General features: G+C 40.5%; 2 long non-coding RNA genes and 1 other non-coding gene across 3 annotated transcripts; all 3 read left to right on the forward strand.

Annotated features, from left to right (window-relative positions):
* The first annotated feature begins 5,515 nt into the window (after nt 1-5,515).
* LOC145448881 (uncharacterized) lies at nt 5,516-19,806 on the forward strand. Its single transcript, XR_013918056.1, has 2 exons — nt 5,516-6,223; nt 19,575-19,806. It is a non-coding gene; the product is annotated as an uncharacterized LOC145448881 (long non-coding RNA).
* On the forward strand, nt 17,244-18,985 carry LOC145448880 (uncharacterized). The gene is made up of 2 exons (XR_013918055.1): nt 17,244-18,278; nt 18,763-18,985. It is a non-coding gene; the product is annotated as an uncharacterized LOC145448880 (long non-coding RNA).
* A 3,187-nt stretch (nt 19,807-22,993) lies between the features above and the next one.
* Trnad-guc (transfer RNA aspartic acid (anticodon GUC)) lies at nt 22,994-23,065 on the forward strand. Its single transcript has one exon. It is a non-coding gene; the product is annotated as a tRNA-Asp (tRNA).
* Nucleotides 23,066-26,518: the final 3,453 nt, after the last annotated feature.

Raw genomic sequence — 26,518 nt, forward strand, 5'->3', positions numbered from 1 at the left:
TTCGCAACTGAGTGATCGGAGATATAGTTGTCAATTGTGCATGTCTAAATTTGAAATCAATCTATTGGATAAGCCTTTAACTTTGCGCTATGTGATATTTACCTAACAAGAATTCTGAGGGCAAGATAGTAGGAGAGCTCCGTTACAACATATTTAGTGGCAAATAGCAATGACATTTACTTGACTGAGAAATATGCTAATTGAAGATCATGTTCGGTCAATATCATTCGTGTGACAAACCCGATGACGATGATTTGATTCACAAATATTTCAATTAACGACATAGCTGATTTCATTTGAGTTAGTTCAATTGAGTGACGAATAATCCATGTTAGGTAAGGGTTAGCAAATATGGTTCTTGGTTGGATCAAGATAGAGTTCTGGGTTAGGCTCGAATACTCAAATTGATCGTGTCATTGTATAGCTAGTTGTGATTCTTAATTTTTTGTTACACAAACCTCGAAATCAACATAATAAGCGTCTCTTCTAACACTGCAATCATTTGTCTCTCAAAGGATTAAAACGGCACTTTGGAATGGGCCATCGAAAAACAAGCTATATTCTGTCACTCATGTTATTTGCCACTTCAACGAATAAAACGTCCCTGTTTAATGTTTCATTCAAAAATATTTGGTCACTCAAACGAGCCGTCTGTCAGTTATTATACAAGGTTGCGGAAAGACGAATGACACATGCACAAACGGGTAAAACCAATCGGATATATTAGTGGATAATGGTTAGTGGCGCTTACAAAATAGGAATTTACTGCAATCTTACTTCATCAACTATCACAACATCACCCAATTGACGAACACATTTTCACAAATACTGGTCACATATCAAAGACGTAGTTCTGGCGTGTTTGCGACCCGCCATTCGGGATTTTAAGATTTTGGTATACATGCTGACACAATCCTGCGGGTCAGACATTCCACTAGCAAATACTTTGTCAAGTTGTGTCTAGTTTTGTATCAATTGTAAAGCTATGCACTCATTGACAAATTGGTAAACCATTACGTAACTCTGAAAAAAGAACGTTAGGTATAGGGTTACCAATACTCTTCCTTTTGGAGGATTTGTCCTCCTTTTTCAGGTTTTTGAAAATGCCCTCCCTAGATGCCTGAATATCCTACTTTTTGGCAATTTATCCTTCTGTACAGGTAGAATAATGGACAGATTCGAGTGAAAATGGGCATAAATGACGCTAAATAGCGGAAAATCCGGGGTTCGCTCGAAAGTCAGATGAAAGAGAGATTTTTTTAGTCAACTCATCAAATTGTACAGCAAAAATAGACAAATCGGATATTTTCGCTTTTGATTAACTAACTTTTCTGATTCTGCAAAAGTGTCCTCCTTTCCCGATCCCAAAATATTGTAACCTTAACATTAGGTAATTGTTAGACGTCAATTAGATTGCTATCTTTTACAATTTAAATCTTATTTGTCACATTATGGGATCAAAAAGTACGAGGTCTAAAAGGTAGGGGTTTAGCAGAAATATTGTAATAACTTCTTTCGATCAGAACAAATCAATTGATACAAATCTGTATGCAATCTTTGTGACAAACATCTCCAGCTACAGGAGTAACAAAACTGATATCTTTACGAAATCGATTGCTCACTATGAGTTTTCTACATGCAGGTCGACTAAAAAACACTTGCTTTCATTCGAAGTTAATCAGTCGTTCTATTCGTCCGAAGTGCTGTCTGCTGTGTAATCCATACGGCCTTGGAATAGCAAATATATTCGTCACACCTGGCATAAATTGTAAAGTTATGATGGACAGCTAACTATTTATTTGGCTGATCTAATTTTCGTGACATCAGCCCGAACTCTAAATCAAGCAGATACTCATATATATTTGGTGGGAACGTTAATTGTTACGACAGGAATTGAACACCGCTCATATAATTCTAGGTTGTCGTCAAGCTATTTTCGACTTCCCCGAAGAGGATCATCTCAATCACGTGCAATATAACGGTATTTTCCCTCGTTTGGAATCCTTCACCGCCTGCGTTTGGATTCAGCCCGCGCCAGCAAGTCAAACAGCCAAGGGCTGTATTCTAAGCTACTGTGTTGCTGGGTCGCCAGCTTGCAATACCTTGACAGCGATCGTCGAGAACAAAGTCATGCGACTTATGGTGATCAGAGAGAATGGCTATCACGAGTATAGGGCTACCATACCACAAATCACAGATACAACTCACCTGTGCATTGTCATGTCCAAAACGAATGCAAATATGCGTGTATATATCAATGGGGTAGATATGGTGCAGCGTTTCAGCACGACAGCGGTCATTCCATCAGGAGGCGTTCTTATTATTGGTCAAGATCAGGATCAGGATATCATAGGCTCAGCACCCGGGATTCCGAATCAGGCATACGATGGCTTTTATGGGAAAATGTGGGGATTTCTTATTTGGGATGAAGAGTTTAGTGGGAACGAAATAATCGAGAAGTACCATTCTGGATGCAGTTGTAAAAATGGTGCGGTTGTGAGCTTTGATTCGTCGAATTCCCTCATAAACGGAAACATCGCTGCCAACTGGGAAGATAGTTGCGACGCAGCTTGAATATTCTAATCGCGCGAATTGTAACATTCAAGTGTTACTGCTCCCGATAATATTTCAAATATTGCTCAATATATATATTCCACCTGCATGCATGAATCTGATATTGTGGTTATTTGTGAGTCTATAGCCAGCATCGTTTTCGGTAGTTCTAAATAAAAGGTTGAACCTCATCCACAATTTTGTGCGATTTTATCTCGGCGTTTGACAGTATGAAAATGATTTTTATTCGTATAGTTTCATAATATTATAATTGCTATATCGCCGCCGTTTCGAATTATCTTGAATGAATTCAAGGGATTAGGTGCCAGAATTAACACTATAGGAGTTCGAACGCTCGTGCGAATAAAACGGTTTTGATTTGTCGAAAGCACAGAGATCAGAAACATATTTGGAGTAGGCCTGTATTACAATCTTGCTATAATCCAACTGTTATTGCCGACATATAGACACTTCACCGAAACATCCACAATATATACCCAGCAGCAGACAAGTTGTCTAATATTCTACGAAATGGGCAATATGCAGAAATCTGTCAATAACAAGCTTCCCGGGCGATATCTCTTAAAAACGCAGAAACTCAGAAGGCCCACAAATACCGATACAAGAATTTGTCGGTATGGAACAATCTGTTGCGCTAGCGAGAGGCATGTGTGTGCGTGACGTCGCTGCCCTATTTGTTTTTACAAGAAGCAGTTGAACACATGTTGGCAAAGAGATGCAAAAGATTTCCGGGATGTGAAACCCACAGTAGTCATTACCATTGATATGGGGTTTGTCGGTAGATCATGTGGATGCTCTCAGGGGGTGCATTTAAGGGCCTTTCAGTTTCCGGTGGTCGTGCGCCGTAAAAGTATTCGGAATATGACCGTGGCCGTGAATAGCTGAAACGTTGAACACTCCTGCCCTATGTACGGCAATATCGGTTAGCCGTTTGCTAACTGTTGATTAGAAAATAAAAAAACGTATCAATGAATTTAAATATTATATAATGGAAGACATGCTGAATGATTGCAACTTGTAACTACAATAAGCGGACAATGTTACATGATTGAACAGCGGAGATACGAGTAGTAACAGTTCAAAAGCTTGCAATCATTGTAATTCAGCAATACAAATCCATATTACTATGGCGACAAATAACAGTTGACTGTACGATAGTTGTGCTTAAATCAAACTTGGTGGACAGAACTTCAACATTCGTATCTCCAATTAGTACGTGATGGAAAAATACCATTATTTTGAAGTGCATTGAACTACACTCGTAGATTCGCAGTTTAGGCTCCGGCCGTATCAGAAAAAGTACTGATCGGGCTCCGATCCGGTCGGGCAAAAATTGAAAAAATCCGGCCGGATATCCAATCCGGCTCGGGTCCATGCTCCGCACTACCACACACCTCGAAACACAGGTCCTCATTCATTTTGCGGCGAGGATGTGTTAGTAAACAGAGCGAAAGCGCGACCGTCAACCAGCGCCTTGCAAATGAAGGAGAGCATTCTATGTACGATTATTATAGAATTTCACGCTGGAATCCCAAATCCGAATTTGAAACGAGTTTGCGTTGACATTGGATCTTATATCAGAAACCACAGGATGAAAAAATGTGCGATGTAGACAGCATTACTATGAAGCCACAGGCTGTGTGTGTCACCAGCAATATACGCTGGTAACTTCAGCGCTGCCAGCCAATTACTACAACTGTCAATCGTTCTTCCTCCATTCTTGCAAACCCACTTCTTAGGTACAGACGGGCGATATTATAGTTGTGGATGTAGACTCTTCGAAATTTCAATAAATGATTGACTGATTGACTGACTATCAGAAAATGTAGCGAAGTAAGTCTATTTACACCGAAATAAATTTCAACTTTTTACACAATATTGCGTGGTGGCAAGATAGCGCAGTGGTATAATCCACAGGTGCAACACCAATGGGACGCGGGTTCGAGTCAGAGTCCAAGGTCGACTCTAGAATTCCTAACTAAGTGCTGGAGGTTTATCTAGGCTCCTTCTCGCCTTCTAAAAGTCTACAAGTGGGCCGTGCTACAAGTCGACAGCTACACAAGAAGAATAAGGAAAATTGACCTGGTGTGAATGGTTATATAGTAGTCGACAAACACCATAAATACAATAACCAACAACAATAGCAGTATTGCGTAACTTAACTTTTTGAATTCTGCATAGGTCATACTTTTATCAAAAACAAGTTTAGTAATGTTAACGTTTTCAATTTTTAGAGAAAATCTTTTAATTTTTTAGAAATAAAAACACTCTCCCCAGTGGTAGTCGAATATTCTTCTCGCAATTTAGAAAGTAGTCACCTCAAATAAACTACTAAAAGTGTGTAACCCAGGGTTGTAACCAAGTCACAAGGCTCCGAGTCACAAGTCAATTTCACTTTTGTAGTGTTGACTCGAGTCAAGTTGCTTCATTTTCAATTCATCACCGAGTCAAGTCCGAGTTCAAGTCAGCGAGCAGAGGGTCGAGCCCAAGCCATGGTATTATGACTCGAGTCCAAGTCCAAGTCATTGTGTTGACTGCTCAGTTTTCAGTTAAAGTCTTGTTAAACCCACTTTTTATAACTCTACTTGGTGATAGCGAATGATTCGCATTTAATATATAATAATTTTCCACACTTTAGCAGTTTCTGGTCGCCTTTTCAAGTACCAGTACCAATAGAGAAAAAGCCAATAGTGTGGTTACTTCAATATTCTTCGAAATTAAAATGATCGGTCTTGACCGTCTGAGTCTCGAGTCATATGACTTGGTTCGAGTCATGCGCAATGACTCGAGTCCAAGTCGAGTCAATACACAAATTCACTAGAAGCGAGGCATTTCCGTATTTTGATATAATGACTCGAGCCAAGTCGAGTCATCAGAAAATCGTGATTCGAGTCGGACTCGAGTCATTGCAACAATGTTGCAACCCTCGTCCGAATCCATTTAACTTTCACTTCCTACTACCAGTTGAAGTAGTGTTGACATGTGTTTAAATTTTTACATGTACTTATAGTGGCATGATTTCCACTTCAACTTGAATAGCGACGCCAACTATACTTCGCCACGTCTGCTTATTATGTCTATAGGAGTGCCTCGTGATCAAATCTGATATTATACAATCGCCCGCTGTCAAAAATGGTAACAATGATGGCGCCGAGCTATGTCTGAAGATTCACGCAGTGTATCAGACCACGACGTCTAGGAACCATCCCCGTTACCCCACACGATTTGACGTTGAAGGGCAGATCCGAGTCCATGGAGACTCGCAGCACCCAAGTGGATTAAATGCGAAATCAAACGTGACCCAACATATTCATGTTCTCGTTCGATATGATGAGCAACAAAGCCTTAAGGTGAGGTATAGCCTACTTACGTGTCCTAACTTTGTAAATAGACCATCAAATACTGAATAATATATTGGCTTATATCTAATGGAACGAATCAAGATATTTACATTCAGGTGCAGGGCACGCTACGGCAGTTCAGCGTATGGCGCACTGTGAACGCTGAAAGATTGTATTACGAGCTGGTGCGTTTGCAGAATACGATCCGGAATACGACCCGGAATCCATTTACCATGTTATTACGATCCGACAAACCTTGGCTATGTGATATTAAAAAAACATTTCAACGGCGACAGCATTATGTACAGGTAAGGAATGTCAATTGCTATTTTTCAACGAAGAAACCACTGACGAAAATGCCATTGACGCGACATTATTGGCGAGGATGGAAGTTATCATCATTGCCCAACGGTAGGCCTATAAAGTATGCTGCAAGCTGTAAAATGATCAATGATAAGTTCACCGACAGTGCAAAATCTACGATACAAATGAAATGCAGACTGCAAAAAAATGTTGACCTAACGCTACAATTTTGACAAAATTTTGACTTTTTTTGACATGACAAAAATATCGTCCTTATAATAATCATTTGTATTATATTATAATGCTTATTATTGCAGCAAACAATACATTCATGTTGCAAATTTATTCCACTCGAAGCTTTTCGACTGGCCCTCTTCAGGAGTGACCGCCAGTAAATGAGGTTAAACGAGTTCGAAATATAAAAAGAATTTTGTCGTTGTGACGTAATAATGACAAGTACACAGAGTTGCGAACGGGAGTAAATAACGCACGGTTACGGTATAACGCATACAAAATCAGCTGTAAAATAGCCGAACGACAAAACAACACTAATGGAAGATTCCCAGCGTGTAGAGATGTTCCTTCTGGCGAAAGAGGATGGGCTTTTGCAGCTTAATGATAGTTGGTTCAAGGACCTTTAAATGAGAAAGGGAACGACCACGAGCAACTATGGAAAATTGATTGTTATTGTAATGTTTTGCACACTCTGGGTGTTTCAAGAGGTGCTGTCCGATAGCAGAATTACATGCTGCTACTTGGCCATAATCACGCGTGGTAACTAGGGACTGTGATGATGGAGAAGCCATGTCGTCACCCATCGAATTCCAAATTTGACGAGGGACGTGTTGACAAATTCTTTGTTGCAAGCACTGAGATATGCGACCCACATACCGACTGTCGCATCGGCACGTATATTGGTAAATTATGTTACTCTGATCAATCGCAGGTAGCACATCCTTACGAGTTGCTGGTGGTAAAGATTTCGTAGTAAATATGACACCCCCGAGACACGATGTCCGAGTCACAATACAATCCGAACACACCCCGGGCATGATGTCCGAACACCCCCAGACACGATGTCCGAGTGGCAGCACAGTCGCAACACCCCAGACATGATGTCCGAACACGCCCTAGACACGATGTCCGAATGGCAACACATTGCGAACACAGCCTAGGCACGATATCCGAGTTGCAAAACTGTCCAAACGCACCCAAGACATGATGTCCCGAAGACACCCCAGACACGATGTCCGAGGGGCAAAACAGTCCGAACTCACCCCAAATACGATGTCCGAATGGCAACACAGTCCGAACACACCCCTGACATGTTCCCCGCACATACCCCATACTCGATGTCCGAACACGTCCTACTAGTACTGCATCTCCATGTACACATGAAGTGTACTCTTAAAACTGCAATTTCATCACTTTACAGTTTCAAAAACAAAATCAAACATCTATGAACGAATTCTCCTTGAAGCACACTTTCATTTAAGATCGTTTTTTCCAAAATATTTTAATATGTTTTTGAGCAATCCGCTGTCTAAATCGTGTAACGACTGACTGATTTTAGATTTCCCCCTCAATTTAACCTTTGACCCTAACCTCCAGGGTATTAAATTTCACTTGAAAATATAGACGATCAGACAAGCGCCAAGTGCCGTATCTCAACTGTCGTCCAACATCTAGCTACACCTAGCGTTGGGACCCCGGGAAATCCCGATCCCGGGATCCCGGGATTTGAAGCAGTCCCGATCCCGGGATTAAGACCAATGAAATCCCGGGATTTATAAATGGCATCTGTCACGGCTTGTGTAAGGCCCTGTCTATTTTTCAACCTGTGTCAAGACGTTTTGAAAGCTTCGGGGTCTAGCACAGTGGTTCTCAACCTTTTTCCACTCATCCGACCCCTTTTCAAGCTCCACACCAATCATCTCCCACCAAATATTGGAAACCGAAAAATACCCATACAAACTGTAATCACCGGCGAGTTGACTAAAAAAAAGGTCAACTGTTCGGCTCGCCCTCGAAATTTTACTTGTACAGCTAAATTTCCGTGAGTTGACGAAAAAGAAGAGATCATTTCTCCGACTTCACTCCAGTATAGCCGTCTTAACGCGCCATCGCTCCCTATCGCCCCATCGTTATTTTCGCCCCCTATCGCCTCTTCGTCCGTTCCCGTCCCCCTATCGCCCCTTCGTTCTTTTCGCCACCCTAGACCGCCAAATCGCCCACGTTTGGAACCCCTGGTCTAGCGCACAGGGACTGAAAACGTATTTAAGGTCCGTACACAGCACATGATAGTAACAAAATCACGCGAAACAATAACTTCATATTGTTAATTTATTCGCTAAAAGCTTTTCGACTGACCCTCATCAGTAGCGAAACGTCAGTGATAGGGTGAATCAAATTCGAAATGTAAGAACTATTTTGTCTGTATGATGTAATAATAACAAAAACAAACAACTAGTAGACAGGCAAGATACGGTAGTAACGGTACAAAACAAACGTTAACGAGTGCATATTCGGTTATAAATAACCGAAATCACAACACATAACATTAATGAAATATTCCAAGAGTGTAGAGGCGTTCCTTCTGGCGACAGAGAATCGATAACAAAATCATGCATGACTCAATCGGACACGTCAAAGAAAGATCGGCCAAAAATGCAGATGAGGAAGATCGATTCCTTTTATAAATCGCATAAGCCTCGCCTCAATGGACTTCATAGCCTGTTAACTGCTGTCTACGAGCAAAAATTAAGTCAAATTGCCCAAAGTGATCGAATTCGTTGGGCCTTCAAGGCTGACGGTTACGACTTGCCAATATGACGAAACGGGTTCGGAACAGTGTGATCGAGCGCAACAAAAAATCCGCGATTGTGTGGAAGAAGAGCTTATGCCAATGAAACGGAATGATGGACGTTCTTCGATCGCGTTGGACGAATCAAGTTCTACAGAAAACTGGCGGTACATGAATTTAAACGCTCATTATCCTGGTGGCTTTCGATCGCTGGTCTTCATTCGTATTCACGGGAGCATGTTTTTGCGTCAATATTACAAGGAATAAATGTTGTTTGTGTGGCTTGCATGTGTATTTTATTACTTTGCTAATCCCGGGAAATCCCGATCCCGGGATTTCAAATTTGATCCCGAAGTCCCAACCCTAGCTACACCTTCTTGAATATTTCATTAATGAAACCTGAGATGTGCAGACCCGAAATGAGCAGAAAATTGTCAATTTTCGAAGTGATGTACCTTTTGACCCCAAAGTCGAATTTTCATAAAATAAAGTTCATCCTGTTTGGAATAAGCTCATCTCTGCCTGTACCTAATTTCAGGAGATTTGAGATGTAGTGATGTGAACATCGTTTGTCTGAGTATGGAATGGCCCTATTACGTCACAACGACAAAATATCTACATTTCTAACTTGGTTAACCTCCTTGACTGGCGGTCACTCGGTCACTCCTGAACAGAGCCAGTCGAAAAGCTTCGAGTGGAATAAATTTGCAATATGAGCGTATTGTTTGCTGCAATATTGAAGTTCTGTGCTCCGAAAAGAATATTTATTATAATAAACGATCGAAATAGTTTTACGGTGGCTGTTTAACGGATTATAGGGGCACAGTACTAGACCACGACACTTTGGACTTTGGGTGCTTTAATTGAACATCAGTTCTCAATCTCATACAGCTGGTTGCAACCCATATTATGGTCACGAGTGACCTTCCGGTCTTGGTGGCAATATATTTCACATTTTATGTGATTATACTGATTATACACCTAGCTTCTCCATAGTACTGAACTCTTGGGACGATAAATGTCCAACTGGTGCAGTAGTTCTTAACTTTTCAGAATACGCCGAACCCCACAAGCATCATCCATTCATTCATCGAGCCCGCCCGAGTTAGAAAAATAAAACGTGCTCTGTCATTAAACTCGTAGATTACCAGGAGATCATTATTGTTACAAAATTTGTGAAAGCCGTTCATAATCGAAGGCGACTGTCACACTGTTTCCGAAAATGTAAATTACTATCTGTTCAGAACGCTAACGCCCCGCAAAATGGCTATCAATGATAAATAAGCATTGGCAATCACCGAGCTGTGAAAAAATGCGTATTGTCGATTATTTGGTAACAAGTTAACTAACTGCAACAAATCACACTGGGCAACAATTTTGAACGAAAAATTTGATGACTTTGATTCTGCACTTGATTTAGGCTAATTTTGGCGTGCTGATTCTAAAAATGCCGTTGGTTTTATTCCACCACGTCACGATTTTGCTCTACGTCATATGCCCAAAATATGCAAATTTTCACGAATTCAGCCATATTACTGTTCGATGCCATATAATAATCCACATTTTGCCACATAATAAGTTATATAGCTAAGGGCTCAATTGAATTAATCAAAAAAAGGTACTGGTATCGACCTAGGCCGATGCTTTCAACCCTTTTTGGTTAGAGGATGCAATCATCCGAGAATATTTCACACACATATTTGATGCAAACTGCAGGATATGGCATGATGAATAAATATTACATATATTATCAGCTAAAGGTTAGGGTTACCATATTTTTGTGAAGCAAATTCCGGACATTCTTTAGCGCCCACTAGCGGATTTTAAAATGAGTTGCAACACATTGACCGTCAATGTGACGTCACACTAGCAAAGCATAGCCCATCGACTGTATACACTTTACACCAGGGGCGGGCAACTTCTCTAGTCGGCGGGCCGTATATAGAAAAATTAAGTACTTGGCGGGCCGGATTGCTGAATTTGCTGAACCATTTATTCACATATACAAGGAATAAATCGTATTTAATGAATGTATTTTAACGGCAGCAATGTCACTTCACAGCCATTTCTCGCCGATAATGACGAAGACAATGTGGATTTGAGAATAGCATCGTCATACAGGCGCCACCATGTCTGGTCCTCTCTGATCAATCAACACACGGTGCAATCGTTAATTAAGATTTCAAGGCGTTCAATAAGTCCAGTACCCCAAATTTACAAAGATATCAATTCATTAGGGTTGAGTAGGTGACGACATAGCGTCGTTGTTTCTCAACAGGGGATCCACGGCGCAAAGCATTTTAGGGGGCCTGCAATGCCTCTACTTTTGAAAAGTCACCGCGGGGTTGGATTCAACGGTATCGCAGATAAACTCGCCGAAGAAGCTGCTACGTTTCCAACACAACGATTATCCGGTGACATCCCACTCTCCCTACAAGAAGCCAAAATAATTATCAAAGAACTGACTCACACAAGATGTAAAAACCAATTTGAAACGAATGATTTCGAAAATCTCTACAAGCGAATTTACGCAGCACATGATATCCCGCAGCCACTGGGACTATCAAAAAGGGAAACAGCAATATTGTTACGGCTTCAGACTGCATTGCAAGCTGAAGGGGCGCGTACCTACTCCTACATAGAATTGGTTGTCAAGAAGATGGCCTTCATGCAACATGTGGCGTCATAGAGACGGTTGAGCATTTCTTGTTGCAATGTTCTCGATATAGCTCGGAGCGAAACTAAGTTAAGGAGATAACACTACGAAACCATGTGCCAATAGACGTTGTATGACTTCTCGGCAACCCCTACACAATTTTACCTGTGATATGATTTAGAGGTCGACCGATATTGATTTTTACAGGCCGATACCGATACCGATATTTCGACGCTCACAAGGCCGATAACCGATATCATAGGCCGATATTAATATGGAAGGAGCAGAGAACTATTTCGCCAAAAATATTATATATTAGGCAAGGTGGCACTTGTTCATGCCACAGAAAGGTGAACAACAAACGAGAAAACTGAAATCGAAAAGACTTATTGCTTAATTGTGAACATTCGTTGAAATTTGGGATAACCCGAAAATCAAAACATGATACAGAGTTGCAGATCAGTTCAGAAAAGGTAGATTGTAGTTAGATATAAAATATCGGTCGCAATATCGGCCTAGATTGGCCGATACCGATATTTGAGAAAGTTCCAAATATCGGCGCCGATAATCGGCCAAGCCGATAATCGGTCGACCTCTAATATGATTACGTTTTCCTCGCCGAGAGGCAACTCTAATGTAGTAGGATAATCGAGCGCACATGCCTACAACACTTTGGCCTCGTGCACAAGGTAGTAGCAGTTAAGTGCCATAACCCTCAATATACAATTATACATACATAGCGTCGTTGTTCAACTGTGTGGCCTAATTACTCTCGATATTGAATTCATGCGGCCGGCGTCCTCTACGAAATTTGAAGAGTGGCCCGCGACCCGTTGGACGAGTTGGCAACCACTGGCATAAGCGGTGTGTTACAAAAGCCTAGGAGTGTGCAACTGTGCAGTGCTACATATCGGCAATTGCGGAATCAAAAATAAGAAATATCAGCCTGGTTTAAATGACCAGTGTAGTCGACAAACACCATGATTACCGCAAGCGACAATAGGGTTGAGTACATCATAAATGCCCATAATGCAAGTCTTCTCGCTTCGACGTTCGACGCACTACGCATACACGTATATAATATAGCATACAGTCACTAAAATTGGATCTAGTAAGCAAGTTGTGGGGAATCTCGGCAGACTGAGGCTGCGGGCCACATTATCATGTAAGACGGAAACAGTCCGCGGGCCGGACAAAATCCCTTCGCGGGCCGGATCCGGCCCGCGGGCCGTATGTTGCCCGCCCCTGCTTTACACTGTATTCAGGTATGGAGTGGAACATGGGTCATGAATTGGGCCATCTGAATTGTGAGCTCTGGTGATTGCTGCTTGCTAGGGTCTGCAATAGATTCCTCCATGGGCCGGATGAAATCATCTGGGGGGATTTGTCTGGCCTGTCAGGATTGTGTTTGACAGCCCTGCTATACTGTTAGGTCGGTGCGGTTATCTGGTTATGTGTTTTAATCAGGTCCGAAACAACGTTCCCCCCTCCCCTTCCGCCCAAAAAAGCACTGATCTTGGGCCCACCATAACGTAGTCGATGTAACTTGTTAGGCACTTACTATATGCATTTGGCTGTTAAATCTTATGTATGAATTCTGTCAATAATATTGATTCTTCCATTTAGGCCACTATAAAATGCACCAACAGGTTGCACATTCGGTGATTTCCAAACTTTTATGGTCGAGACCTCATTTCCCACTTGAAAATGTTCCGTGGCAAAGCTCAAAACTTGATAACCTGAATACTAAAAAAATCCAGCTTTCCCAAACGTAATCACGGCCTAGGAAGCTGATTACGTCCAACATCATCGCGATCCCCAGATAAAGGAGAACGACCCCAAGATTTGGAACCGCTGTCTGTGACTGAAGCATCCGATCGGCCTTAACCAACTCTAGGAATACACCGTTATAGCTTATAATTGAGATTACAATCAGACTTATTCCAGTCAGTGATGGTTTTTATATTTATTTTGATTGCATTTCTGGCGAGGATGGTGCCTGGTGCCCGTACTGATATCAATATACGTTACGCACAATTTTGAATAGCATAAATCTGCTTGAAAATAAATTTGTTTATGTTGATTTACGAAAAACCTTTGAACCTGCTTCAAGCCTTCAAAATTCCGGACATTTAGGCATATTTTAAAAATTCCTCCTGAGCGCAGATTTTTCAGTGAAATTCCGGACATGTCCGGGAAATTCCGGGCGTATGGCAACCCTACTATAGGTCCAATGGCCAATCCAGTGTAACTTGAAACTCCTATACGTTCGATCTACTTTCGGTAGCTTTGTGTATTGCTGTGATTCTTGCATTGGCGTGATACTGTTACCATGGATTACTGGAGGAGTTAGGAATCCCGATTTACAACTGAAGTGAATGGCAGATGCCTATAGGTAGCTCTAAAACAGTGATTCCCAACCTTATTCCCCACTTCCGACTTATTCCGAGCCTTCATTCCCCACCTGAAATCTCTATATCCACCATTTAAAAATGCTACCGCCAATAATATTTGCCAAGACTTTGCTTAATAAATACGTGCTATTGGTGATTGTTAAGATCCCCGGAATTGATAAGCACACAATTAAATTAGCTCAGCAGCAAACTGGTAACCGTAAACGCGCGTCCGTAAATATGTATCTACCCAGGCGTGCAGCTAACAGAACAATAGGAGGGGTTTGAAAATTTTCCAATTGTTGCGAGGTAGCATCAATTTACCTGCGTGAATGCCGAATAATACATGGATCAGATAAACTTCCTTATGCTGACGAACTCATGCGTGTAATATGTATAAGTCACCGTAAGCTATACTTTCGCACGCGCTATTAAAATGCCTCGAAATTAAATAAATCTATACCAGAGGTCTCAAACTCAAATGTGCTCGCGGGCCATTTCCCAGTTTTTGATGACGCCACGGGCCGCACCACCAATCTTAGGGATGTTCAAAGCATAATTACAAAGTAGGCCCTATTTGACGGGACCTTGCAGACTGGCATTCCACAAACATCGTGACAATGTAATTTACTATTGCATTATTCACTCTTGACACGAAAAAAACACATTTTCAAATATTTAAATAAAACTGATTTTGTGCCGGGCATGACTTTTTAAATTAATAAGTTATAGACATCACACGAGAGCATGTCTCATGACATCGTAAAACTGTCGGGCTATAATATTACAGCTAGTGGACATTTAACGTGCCACAATTCTATGTAAAATATTTTAAAATCTACTGAAGATTGATCTGATATCAGAGCATTTGAGCGGTGTAGCCTAATCATGGTTTTGATACAGTCGTGATAAGTATCGACTGTTGTTACTGTCATTGCCAAAGTCAAACTAAATCAGTGTTAGATTTTACCTTCGATTTATATTGGAATATATCAATAACCAATAACAACTTAAATATAATCATTATTGAGCCATAGTAATAGCATTGCTTCTTAACCTTTTTAGCTATCGTACCCCTTGTGCTTCCGATAAGATTTCTCGTAGCCCCCGTCCATTTACACCACAGTTTCTGATGGTACCTATATAAAAAAAATCAGAAAGCCCATTCACATGAAATCGCGCGTAGCGCGGGGACTATTTTCCAGTTGAATCAATTGGCCAAGAAAATATTCCACAGCATATAGGCCTAATTCCACAATGCATCATACACCCTGATGTGGTGCTTCGTACCCCGATGGAGTCTACGGACCCGGGTGTAGAACCCCTGGAATTGAAGAATTCATTGGTGCTACAGCTGTAGAGCGTACTGCTACCTTACTCGCCAACGATAATAACATGGATAAAGAGAACAAACAACACCTAGCATATATTGAGCTATACGTCACGGGGGTCCCAGAATACCAATGGCTGCCACACTGACCTGATTAGATAGCTATGTACCCCACGCAACGCAACCTACAATCTTTTGATATATTACTATTGTCCATGAGAGTATCATAGATTGTTGCGTCCGTAGGATTACCAACCAAGTCACCGTTCCGAGTGGCAAGTCCTTCTCTGATTTTGACTTTTGACCCGACTCAACTCGAGTCATTTTCATTTAATCACCCAGTCAATCCGAAATCGAGTAACGAAAAGGTCGCATCGAACCAAATCACAATTTTCAGTCACGAATCATCAACGGGCCATGTGTTATCATTATAAACTAGGAATGAGACGTAATAGCCGATCTTCCATAGCATGGTAACTTTTAAAAGTGATGTGATAGTGAAGTTTGTTGAGATTTCGGTTATTTTATAGTAGTTTTAGCGTGAACTTCAAGTTCTTATATCTAAAAAAGAGATACGGCACTTGAATATATTGGTGAATACTTGAAATTCCAAAATGCCGTTGCGGGCCGCACAAAATGGTCTCGCGGACCGCGTGTTTGAGACCTCTGATCTATACCGTAATTTAAATTGTAGCGAGTCCGAATGCGGCAATGTGCAATCAATTATCGCGTCCGCGATCTCCCTTGAAAACATATTCAGCAATATCAGCTCCTATTACAACGAATCAGGATATTTCAATCGCTCCATTACATGTACAAATGAATAACACCATATATGCTGAAGATCGCGTGCAGCTATCCAGGCGATTCTTGCTAATTGGAGGCACGGATAATAATACGGATTGCAGAATTGCAAATGATCTAAGACATATTAGAGATACGATCGGAATTTCAAAAGGACATTTAATAAAGGAGATTACTACAGTAATATTTCTTCAAAAGTGAATCTATTCCCCATCGTTTGGGAGCCACTGCTCCAAATGAATCCTAAAGTGTGGCAATTTTCGAAATGCCAAGGCCTTAGGAGCAGTAACAATTGTACACCAAGCTAGTTTTCGTGAATTATACAGAAACATTGAACTGATGCAATATCAAGAGCACGATTGGATCACATGTGTCAGCTTTGAAATATTGTGTCTTCTTAGTGGTCAGACAACAAGCATGCACATGTTCATGTAACCCTGATACACATGTGCCACTGCCATATGCTTATGTCGGGCAGCAGTCATTCAACAAAAATTAAAAATGTCCTGATAATTTCCCTAAAAACCTTGACATAGTCAGAGATAACAAGGAGAAAATGTGCCCAACATCGGAAGATGATGGGAGTAAGGTACTAGAGTAGATCGGAGCTTACATATGTTAGCTGACTATTGCTCGAGTATCAAAATTGACAACCAGAATTATTGGTTATTGGCGTAAATTTAGACCCTGAAACTCGCACTTTTTTGGTCCTGTAGAAGCAGTATCAGTTTGTAATCAACTAAATAAAGCAGTGCAAATGTTTCCCTGAAGTCTATTGATTTACTTTCGACTGCTTGTGGATTTTGAAACGTTTTATACTATAACACATAAAATATGAAATGTAGTGCTATTATGTGGGTTATGAGACAATGTGGTGGGTGCCTAACCCAAATACTTGACGTGATGGAGGAAACGGAAGTCGTTTTCGAATTCAGCGCCCAAAAGATAGTAAACATCAATTGTCTGATTAAAGTCAATATAAATTGTGTTGACCAGTGTTATGTACCTTTTCTTCAATATAATGACTGACCGTCCTCACACAAAAAAATCTGGTAGATTTACAAAGAAATTTCTGTAAATTTTACAACGAATTACCGGTCGCAGCTAATAGCAGCGTGTAGTTTGTCATTTTACATTTTGATATGTAATATTACATTAATTTAGCTGCTAAGTCAAGTTACCAGAATTTCTTCGCAAGGTTACTGACAGTTACTCGCTACGGCATTTTACCAAGCTATTGGCAAAATTGATTAGCTTCCAAGCCCCAGCAACCAGTGGATACGTGGAAGTGCATGTCACTGTGATATCATTCTCGTTGCGATTTGACCTGATTCAACCTCGTTCGCGAGACAGGATTAGGTCACGCGGAACTGGTTGAACCTAGTACCAATTTCGGTATAGTGCATAGTTGGGTGCAAGAAGCAGCTGACAATGTAGTTACACCATATACATTATATTATAAGGCTATGGCTACACGGTCGGTCTCGGCGGTTAGATTTGTTGTAACAGATAGGGCTAATGAGTTACAAAAATCAGTTTAGGATATATAATCTTATTCCTGAAACTAGAAATATCAGCACAGCAGCAGGCTCAGTTGACCATTTCTTAATGGCGGACACGGCGACCTATAATAGGTTACCTTATGTTGCGCGTTGCAGGTTATTCTGAGATTCGTAGTAAACAACCAACAGTCAACTGTGACATCACAAATAGCGTCCGGTTAGGTAAGTAAGTAGGGAACCACACGTGGAGCAATAAATATCAATATATACGAAATTAGATGCAAAAGAAAGGGACTATAGGTGTTGATAGATGTTTCTGTTTGAAAAACCAACCTGGATTGAACATTATAACGTGGACAGTAAATATTATTGGTGGCATATGTGAGCGGATGAATATCACTTATTTCAAAGTCGTCTGCGTGTCGAGCCGAGTAGCCGACTGGTCGGCCATTAATATTGAGCTTTGGGCATGCAAAGGCTGACGGTGCGAAGCTTGTGACTTGTGATTGAAGAAAGTAGAGACTTTCGTTGAAGATTGTCAGGACTGATGAATGGGATGCGCATCGTAAAAGGTACAGTAGCCTACTGTATAGTATTAGTTACCGTGAATATCTACGACTGTGCACACCACCCGGATGACTTTGGTTTCATGATTTGAATATTTCAGTCGCCCCATTCTCAGTTCTATTTTGGGATATTAGTCGACTTGTATAATGACCTGCGACACCACATATTCTGCCGCGGAGTAGTTGAAACTGTTAGCTTGTTATTGACATTTATCGGGTCATAGCTTAGATATGTTTTCATCCACTGCTCGATATGTTAGGCTCACATGCCGCATTAAATGAGGCACCTTTTCTTTCAATACATTGATCATTTAAGTCATGAATCTCTGCTGTATCATGTTAAATGAGGAGTCGTCAACTCACAATGTACCAGTACCGGTACTTAAAAACTTGTTATATTTTTTTTAGCCTATTTGTCTTAGTCTTTATAAGTCATGTCTAGGTTAGCAACTTGGCTTAGTATAGCGACTTACGCATGAATTATTTTTAGTGGAACTGCAAGATACCAGTCACACAGAAGGAATGAAGACGAGAAAAAGAAACAATTGGAAGTTTATCCGGCGTTGGAATTAATTCACCTTTTCTTGGGACCACTCGTGCTATATTTGCATGCCTCCTAAACAAGAATTATACCTCCAGCAGCAATACTTTTTCATCGTGAATCATGAATGAATATACAGTTGTCCTAATGTCGTCTTGAGGGCGTGAAGAAACTTTTGCGGTATTTTGGCATCGCGTTGCTTTGGGATAGGTATGGATGTAGGCTGAGACGTGAATTTACAAGCTGGCAAGTAATCTGATTTACAAGACAGCATGTAGGGTTATAGGTAGGTAGGTAGGTAAGGCGGTAAAGTTAGTCTCGGTGGTAAATGTAGCCTACACAGAAGAGAATGTAGATTGAATATACCAGAGGTGACTGTAACATTACAGTCTGGCATGTAAAGTTAGATTACCGGACGGTTGTAAGTTGAATTTACATTGAGTGACGGTAATGTTATATTACCGCCAAGTGGCTGGCCACCCTGCTTCCAGACATTTCGCGGTAAATCGAGGTAAATTTTTTTGTGTGTGCTGTTATGGCTATAAAAACAGTATGGGGATGAGGGATTGAGCTATTGAAAGCGAAATCAAATATCGTACGGAGTAGTAGGTTGATCTTGATATTTAATTGCTTGTGTCGCAAGACTTCAGAGCAATCCTTCTGCGTCGCGCCGTTATTAGCCCCAGTAGTTTTTGAGACGCATCGCTACGTATTTTAACCAAGAACTGATTCACGCATTATAAATTGGCTTTCAATTTCAGCATTCTTTGGCCTGGGATTTCTCTTCTACTGGGGTTTACACTGATTCTCACAGTACGGTGCTGCATGGGCAGTATGAAGTCGAAGGCCAGATGCTCCAATAGGACGGGATCACGTGTGTGAAGGCCGTCCAGGCAATTTTGTGAAGTTGTACAGGGGAAAGAACTCTGTCGAATCTAACTATGTGCGAAAAGTTCAACCAAAACGTAAATAGATAAAAGTATCCACAGCCAACTGTGTGACTGTTGTGTATCATAGTAATAATGTAGATTGTAGACGCCTAGCAAAGACACAATTTGAACCTTTTCGCAGCCGTGTTATACCCTATACAGCACATATCACAAATACATATAGAGCAGTGGATCTTCGAATAGCTTGTGGAAACACACCCGGTTGTATTACAAGCAGTCATGGGGGATTGACTGAATCAATTGAATTGATTACTATTAATATATAAATTAACAGCTTCTTGGTGGTACCGAACTTCAATAGACAGTTGAATAGTATATTCATATTGAAATGAACCCGAATATTTTCGGCTGATACTTGTCAGAGGTATCCTAATCGTCAACAACTAGTAGAGAATTAAAAAGAACATCGTATATTATCATCAATCGTATCAGAAAATATGACGTCATCAGCATGAAATTTCGAATACGATAGTGGCCTGTGTACTATTTTTAGATGGTGCACAAAAAGAATTGAATATATACTATTCAATAATAAATAAATATATAAAAATACTTTTGGGAAGCGAGTGGCGCGGTGCGTGTGCTAAACGACACAGTCACGACGCCAATGGTTGCTGCTTCGAGCCAAGGCTTTGCCTAGTTTCAACGTGTCGGAGGTTTATCTCGTCATCGCCGACCTTATTGCATATGGTGCCGTACGAATAGCCTAGATAGAACACGAGAAGTCGAGGCTTCGAAGATTGACGGCAACAGACCCTGACGAGGACGCATGGAAGAGAAAGTGAAAGATGGTGAATGCATGCGTGACTGGAAGTCGTCCGGAAAAGAGGACCAAGAGTAAAAGGCCTGAACGATACAATATTCATGATAGGGACGCAAATGACCGAATAGGCGATAAGTGCCAAAAACTGATCAATACAAACAAAAACTTGCGCGATTACGATAATCATTATTATTCACGATTGCGTTTACGCTGATATATATCGACCGAGATAAAATTGTTTCACGAGAGTACTAACCTTACCAATTGTGACAATATGTGTTTGTTACATCACCATGTAAGCATGGTCCCACTTCAGCGCTCACATGATAAGTCACCCCCGCCAATTTTCGATGCAATGGGAAATGTGGTGCCGACTGCCGATGGACTTGCGGTAGGCTTCCGAATATGTAACTCGATGAACAGTCAATAGCCTACTATAACCTACTTCTTGTGATCCTCGATCTGAGCTATGTCTTCACAATGTTGTACTGGACAACTGCATTGTCATATATTAACTTAAAAATCAATGTATCCGTGATAATAGTGGCCACCGCAGTCTTTGTTTAGCACCTAGCAGACAGACGCGAAGATACGTATGTAGTTTCATTCTCTTCGGACCCAAATGTAAAATGTTCAAAGTGTTGGTCCCTTCCGGACGAGTCCTCGTTAGGATAGTGGTGAGTATCCCCGCCTCTGACGTGGGGTAGCCGGGGCTCGATTCCCCGTCGGAAGTGGTGCGTTTTTCCGTATCATCTTTTGTTGACGAATACCGCTTTTACGTTTCATGTTTTTTACTATTATTAATACTCTTACCAGGAAAATTACTATTATCCTAATCTACATTTTTCGTACCAATTATTTCATGATATCAAAACCCATTGTACTGATTCAAAGCTCCACGAACGGCAACTCCGCGATGTTTTATAATCGATATCTTTATTCAGTAGTATTAGCCACGTTACCGGCGATTCTCGTTCGGAAAGACGCTGTCTAACTCTTAAGGGTTTTATTTATTCAGATCTCACTTTATATAATCCTGAATATCAAGCTAATTTTGGAAAAGTATTTTGCTGAAGCTATAGTAACCTATATCCAAACAGAAAGAGACAGCACAGCAAAAGACAACTCTACCGATGGATTTGGAAGTAGGCCAATGATTCAAACAACGGCCCGTTTGTTAAAACACTGTTTCCATAAAACTATTGGATGAGGTTAAGCTGTCTGCTCTTCTTCCAAATCCTATTTCACGATCGGTGCTAAAGCAATCGGGATTATTTCGTCATTTGCATCATGATAGGTTTACGATTGACTTCCTTGTCTTGACTGAATATGAACGCTGTAAACGAGACAGACTACTTGGAATTCTTGACGAAATGCTGGTATGATTTTTAACAATACAACCTCATTTCAGTCGCATATGTTCATATAAACACGAACATAGCACATCCATCGCATTAACAAGTGAAAATGGCATTTTTACGGATAACGTAGTGATAACGATAAGCGCCCACCAATCTGGCGGAGCCGGTTCGATTCCCGTCGGAAGTTTTTCTGGGCTCCTCTTCCCCCGCCGTTGCCGTTCTTACAGCGACAAAAAAAGTCCAGAAAAAAGATCCGACGAAAGAAAGCACTCGCAAGAAATGGAAAGAACTAGTAGAAAGGGCCGCGGCTTCAACAATATCAACATCAAAAAGAACTGCGACATCGGGCACTCTAGGCCGAGGTGGATGTTAGATTAAAAGGATCGCAACTGCATGTGTGTCGTTCGACATCCTCCAATCTCTTCATTACACTGCATTGTGTCTTATCGCATTGTACATTGTGTGTGACTTGTTCAGATGAAAAATATAACCTAACGATTATAACAGCTTCTTTGAGGTACAGAACTTCAATATACAATTGAATAGTATATTCATATTGAAATTAAACCGAATATTTTCGGCTGACACTCGTCAGGGGTAATCGTCAGCAACTAGTAGAGAATTCGAAAGAACAGCGTATATCAACAATCGTAACACAAAATATGACGTCACCAGCACGAAATGTCGAATACGAGAGCGTTCAATGTACTATTGTTAGATGATACACGAACTCTTTTTGTTGACACAGCCTTGGCTGGCGTATTTTGATAAAAGTCAACTCCAAGGCACACAAATGAAAGTGTGAGCGACCCTTTCCGAGTATGCGAAATCTGTCGTCTCGATAATTTTTCGCACAGGCGGGATTATCCAACAAGTTTTTGCCAATTGCAGAATTTATGGCCTTTGATTGTTCCGCATCAATCTTGAGCGGATGAGTTAAGGGTGAGCTTTTCACCGAGCGTGTTCTAATGAATCTAGGGACATGCTGATTTATACGTTCCTGCAAGCGCTTTCAATATGAATATAGCCTACTAACGATTATACTGCATCATATGTTGAGTATGTGGTGTGAAACGAGAGACGAGATAACCGTGCATATCACGCACTCCTCGTTAGTATAGTGGTGAGTATCCCCGCCTGTCACGCGGGAGACCGGGGTTCGATTCCCCGACGGGGAGCATTTTTTTTCGGCGACATTCGTGTTCTTATCCAATATATAAAAAATCAATGTTTTACTAGTGAAATTTGAACATTATCATCGTTTTGATTTAGATTCACACTTTTACCGACATCTCTCCTACACCTATATTCCGAATAGGGAAATGGTGTATTTTCGATAATTCCATCTCTCAGTATCATGTCCGATTGTAAGTGATTTGTGGTGTTTTATGCATCCACTAGGTGTCTATCTTTGCGTCATTTCCTTTCGTAATTATTTCGTCTGTTTGTTCTTCAGTTAGTTGATCATTCTGGTTTAAGGCGTTTCGAGAGTAGCATGTGTTTCCTGATTTACTTGTATTTAAACGTTTCTATTCTTTGTAGCTTAGTGTACACTTTTAGTCAATAAGAGCCTAGAAAACCGTATGTATATCAAGAGGGTTTTTCTCGAAAGGTCACGACATGATTCAACTTATACTCCAGCACCAATTCGTGTAATTGTCTCAGGCACACCGATGCAACATACATATGATATCATATGCCTGGATACCGCTCTCTGGGTTGGTAAATGGTAATAGTATATGCACGCATTTCGCTAACCTTTTACCGTTTAACCAGTTCTTATTATAATGAAGGTATATGCCCAAGTTACAGTCAACGGAAAAACCATCACCATACGCTTCATATAATGACATCAATGACAAAAAGATACAACGTCTTGTCTTATCCTATCCCATAGCAAATTCGCACATCCCAAGCGATTGTGACGTCATTACATTTCACTTGTACCCCTGAACATATAGATATTTTAGTTATTTTAACAACCGGCTCATTTGTATGATGTGCATTAGGCATCGTGCGCTTCAATGGAAGAAAAGCACGAATTGAAATATGCTTTGTTATAAAAATATATTTCCCTTCAAACATCATATACATAGCTCGCAATCTTCTTCGAACCTGGGCGGTCTACTTCATATCTCGCAGATCCGCATCAATGATGGATTGTCCGATTTGATTTCAGGGCTTGTCCTCATACGCGGTTACGATTTTTCGAGTTATCTAATGGGCGTAGATCTTATAAGATTAGGCATGACTGATGAGGTTCGACTTTAGTTATACATGTTTCACTGCTATTGGTATTTGAACAGGACAGTGACACGTCCATTACACAACCTTCATCAGCCCACCTATATTGTTTGAAATAGTTGATTGGTTGTTAGTTCAACTGTATCATGATGGTGCGATATGACCATCTCAATATAAAAATGAGACATACAGGTCCTGTTAAGGCTGGTTGATATCATGGAAGAATAATAAATGCAATCGCAAAAAAAACGCAGATACATTTGTCACATCAGATAGCATCTTAAGAATAAATATTATATGTATGAACATCAAACATCTTGCTTTCATCGGTATTATTTTCTGTCGATGTATTTAATTGGGAAATCTGACGAAGTGTACATTTCAAAGTATGCCTGTGAATCAGGTATCGACATCCTGAAAGTTTTGACGGTTGAGAAAATTTCCACTAGTTAAATTCGATCCGTTGGCTTCATTGATGTTTACGATAAAACTACTTTCAGCAAATTCGATCCTTCTAAATCGGGAAGACTATTTATTAGATCTCGTCCTGAATTTACAGCGACTATCGTATGAGTACCAATTAACACATCGTTTCAACGGTTGTACGTAGCTAGACCAGTACGTGTCACGATCGTAGCCAGCTTGCATTTTGAAACTACTCGGTGACCTACCGACTGAAAATGTATAGGATATTTCTTTCTCCGTCATGTCGTAAGGATAACTGAGCAAGCATTGCAAATTTCCATTTAACTGCAAGGGACAGAAGGTTTGTATTGCGACGCTACTATAGTTCTATCGTTCTATGGGTTTATATCTATGAATACATGAATTTGGAAATCGGAATATTTAATTGCTGGAATAAAAAGGCGAACAAAACTAAAAGTGTTAGCGACTAATTCTGCGGCCCACCTCAAAACGATTCCGCGTCCTACAATTTTGGAAGCCCTGAGCTAGTGGCCATTATCGTCTGTAATTATCTGGTAAATATATATTTGTGTCAGTGACGGCATTTTCTTCATCCTAGTGATTTGTTGTTTGTAAAGGCCACCGACTGTTCGTCTCACGCAAACCCTGGTAATTATAATCTGTTATATCTTCTTCAGAATGTTTTCAACTGATTTCACAACATTACACCTAAAATCTTTGCGTTCACTCTACCCCATGAACATAAAATATATTTATGTGGTATCCATGATGTGTATTATAATAAATCAATAAGCAGGGCGTGTTGTTAAATAGTAAGGTGTTCTGCCTTATACATTATTGTTCGAAATATTAGCTACAGAATGCTATTTCCCTTGGCTCGCCAGATGTGAACCCTACAGGCAAAATTGTAGTTAAAAATATCGGGCCATATAAAGACATATTGAGTCAACATCGTATCGTATGTATATGTATGTATTTTTTGTATTATATATATCATTGTATCTGTCTCTAAACATATTTACACATTCCTTTTTGTTAGTAGTTGTTTCCAAAGCACCTATGTCCCAATACTGATATTTTATATTTTCAATCCGTATGGGGTGGCTTATCCAAATTCTCAGTAGACGAAGAGCTTTCTTTTAATGAAAGTGTCATGATCTCAGTGCAGGGGAATGAGTCCGCACTAACTGACTGTTTTATTAAACCATTCACGAACTGTTTCAAACTTATCATGGAGTAGATCACATAATATAAAACAATATTAATACTGACATAGGTATGGTGCAAACCACCATTAGAATCCGACGACCAATAATAACCTCATACAACAAACTACTATAGATCTCATTCGTTCAATCCACCAGGTGTCACCGGAGGCTCAGCCGCACTTATTGGAATCGCCCATATCGAAATCACGTGACCTTAACATCAACAATCAAACGAAGCCAGTGTTGGCATTTCACATCACCAAATATTACAGTTTGCGTCGTGGTCTACGTCGCAAACTCAGGAATCATACATAAGAATATTGGCTTGTTGTGTACGACCATCTATTTCGCAACACTATGAATATTAAAACAACAAAACAAATTTCACGAAGGCCATTTCCCGGTACCTCGCTTCAGTGCTGGAAAAGTTTCTTCAAACCTGATTGGTTTACGCCAAGGTGACGCTCCACTAGGGCCTGCTTGCATAACAACGATTTTGCGGTACAGCTTACGAAATCTCCGTGATTAAAGCGCAATTAATGCGCAGTTACGTTACCTCTGCAACGATACAGGCTATTATGCAATTACGCGTGGGTAATACGTATAATTATTATATGATAGCATGTTTCATAATGTAACAAGCAATCGTCATGATACTACGTAGAGTGTGTATTTGATATCAATGTACTATATCTTTCGAATCGGTTGATTATGTATAGTGACAAGTCTTGTGCAAAATACGTAAACAATTTC

This window comes from Botryllus schlosseri, chromosome 10, assembly GCF_051294905.1.
Source record: "Botryllus schlosseri isolate E-star chromosome 10, Bs_hap1, whole genome shotgun sequence".
Lineage (NCBI taxonomy): Eukaryota > Metazoa > Chordata > Ascidiacea > Stolidobranchia > Styelidae > Botryllus > Botryllus schlosseri.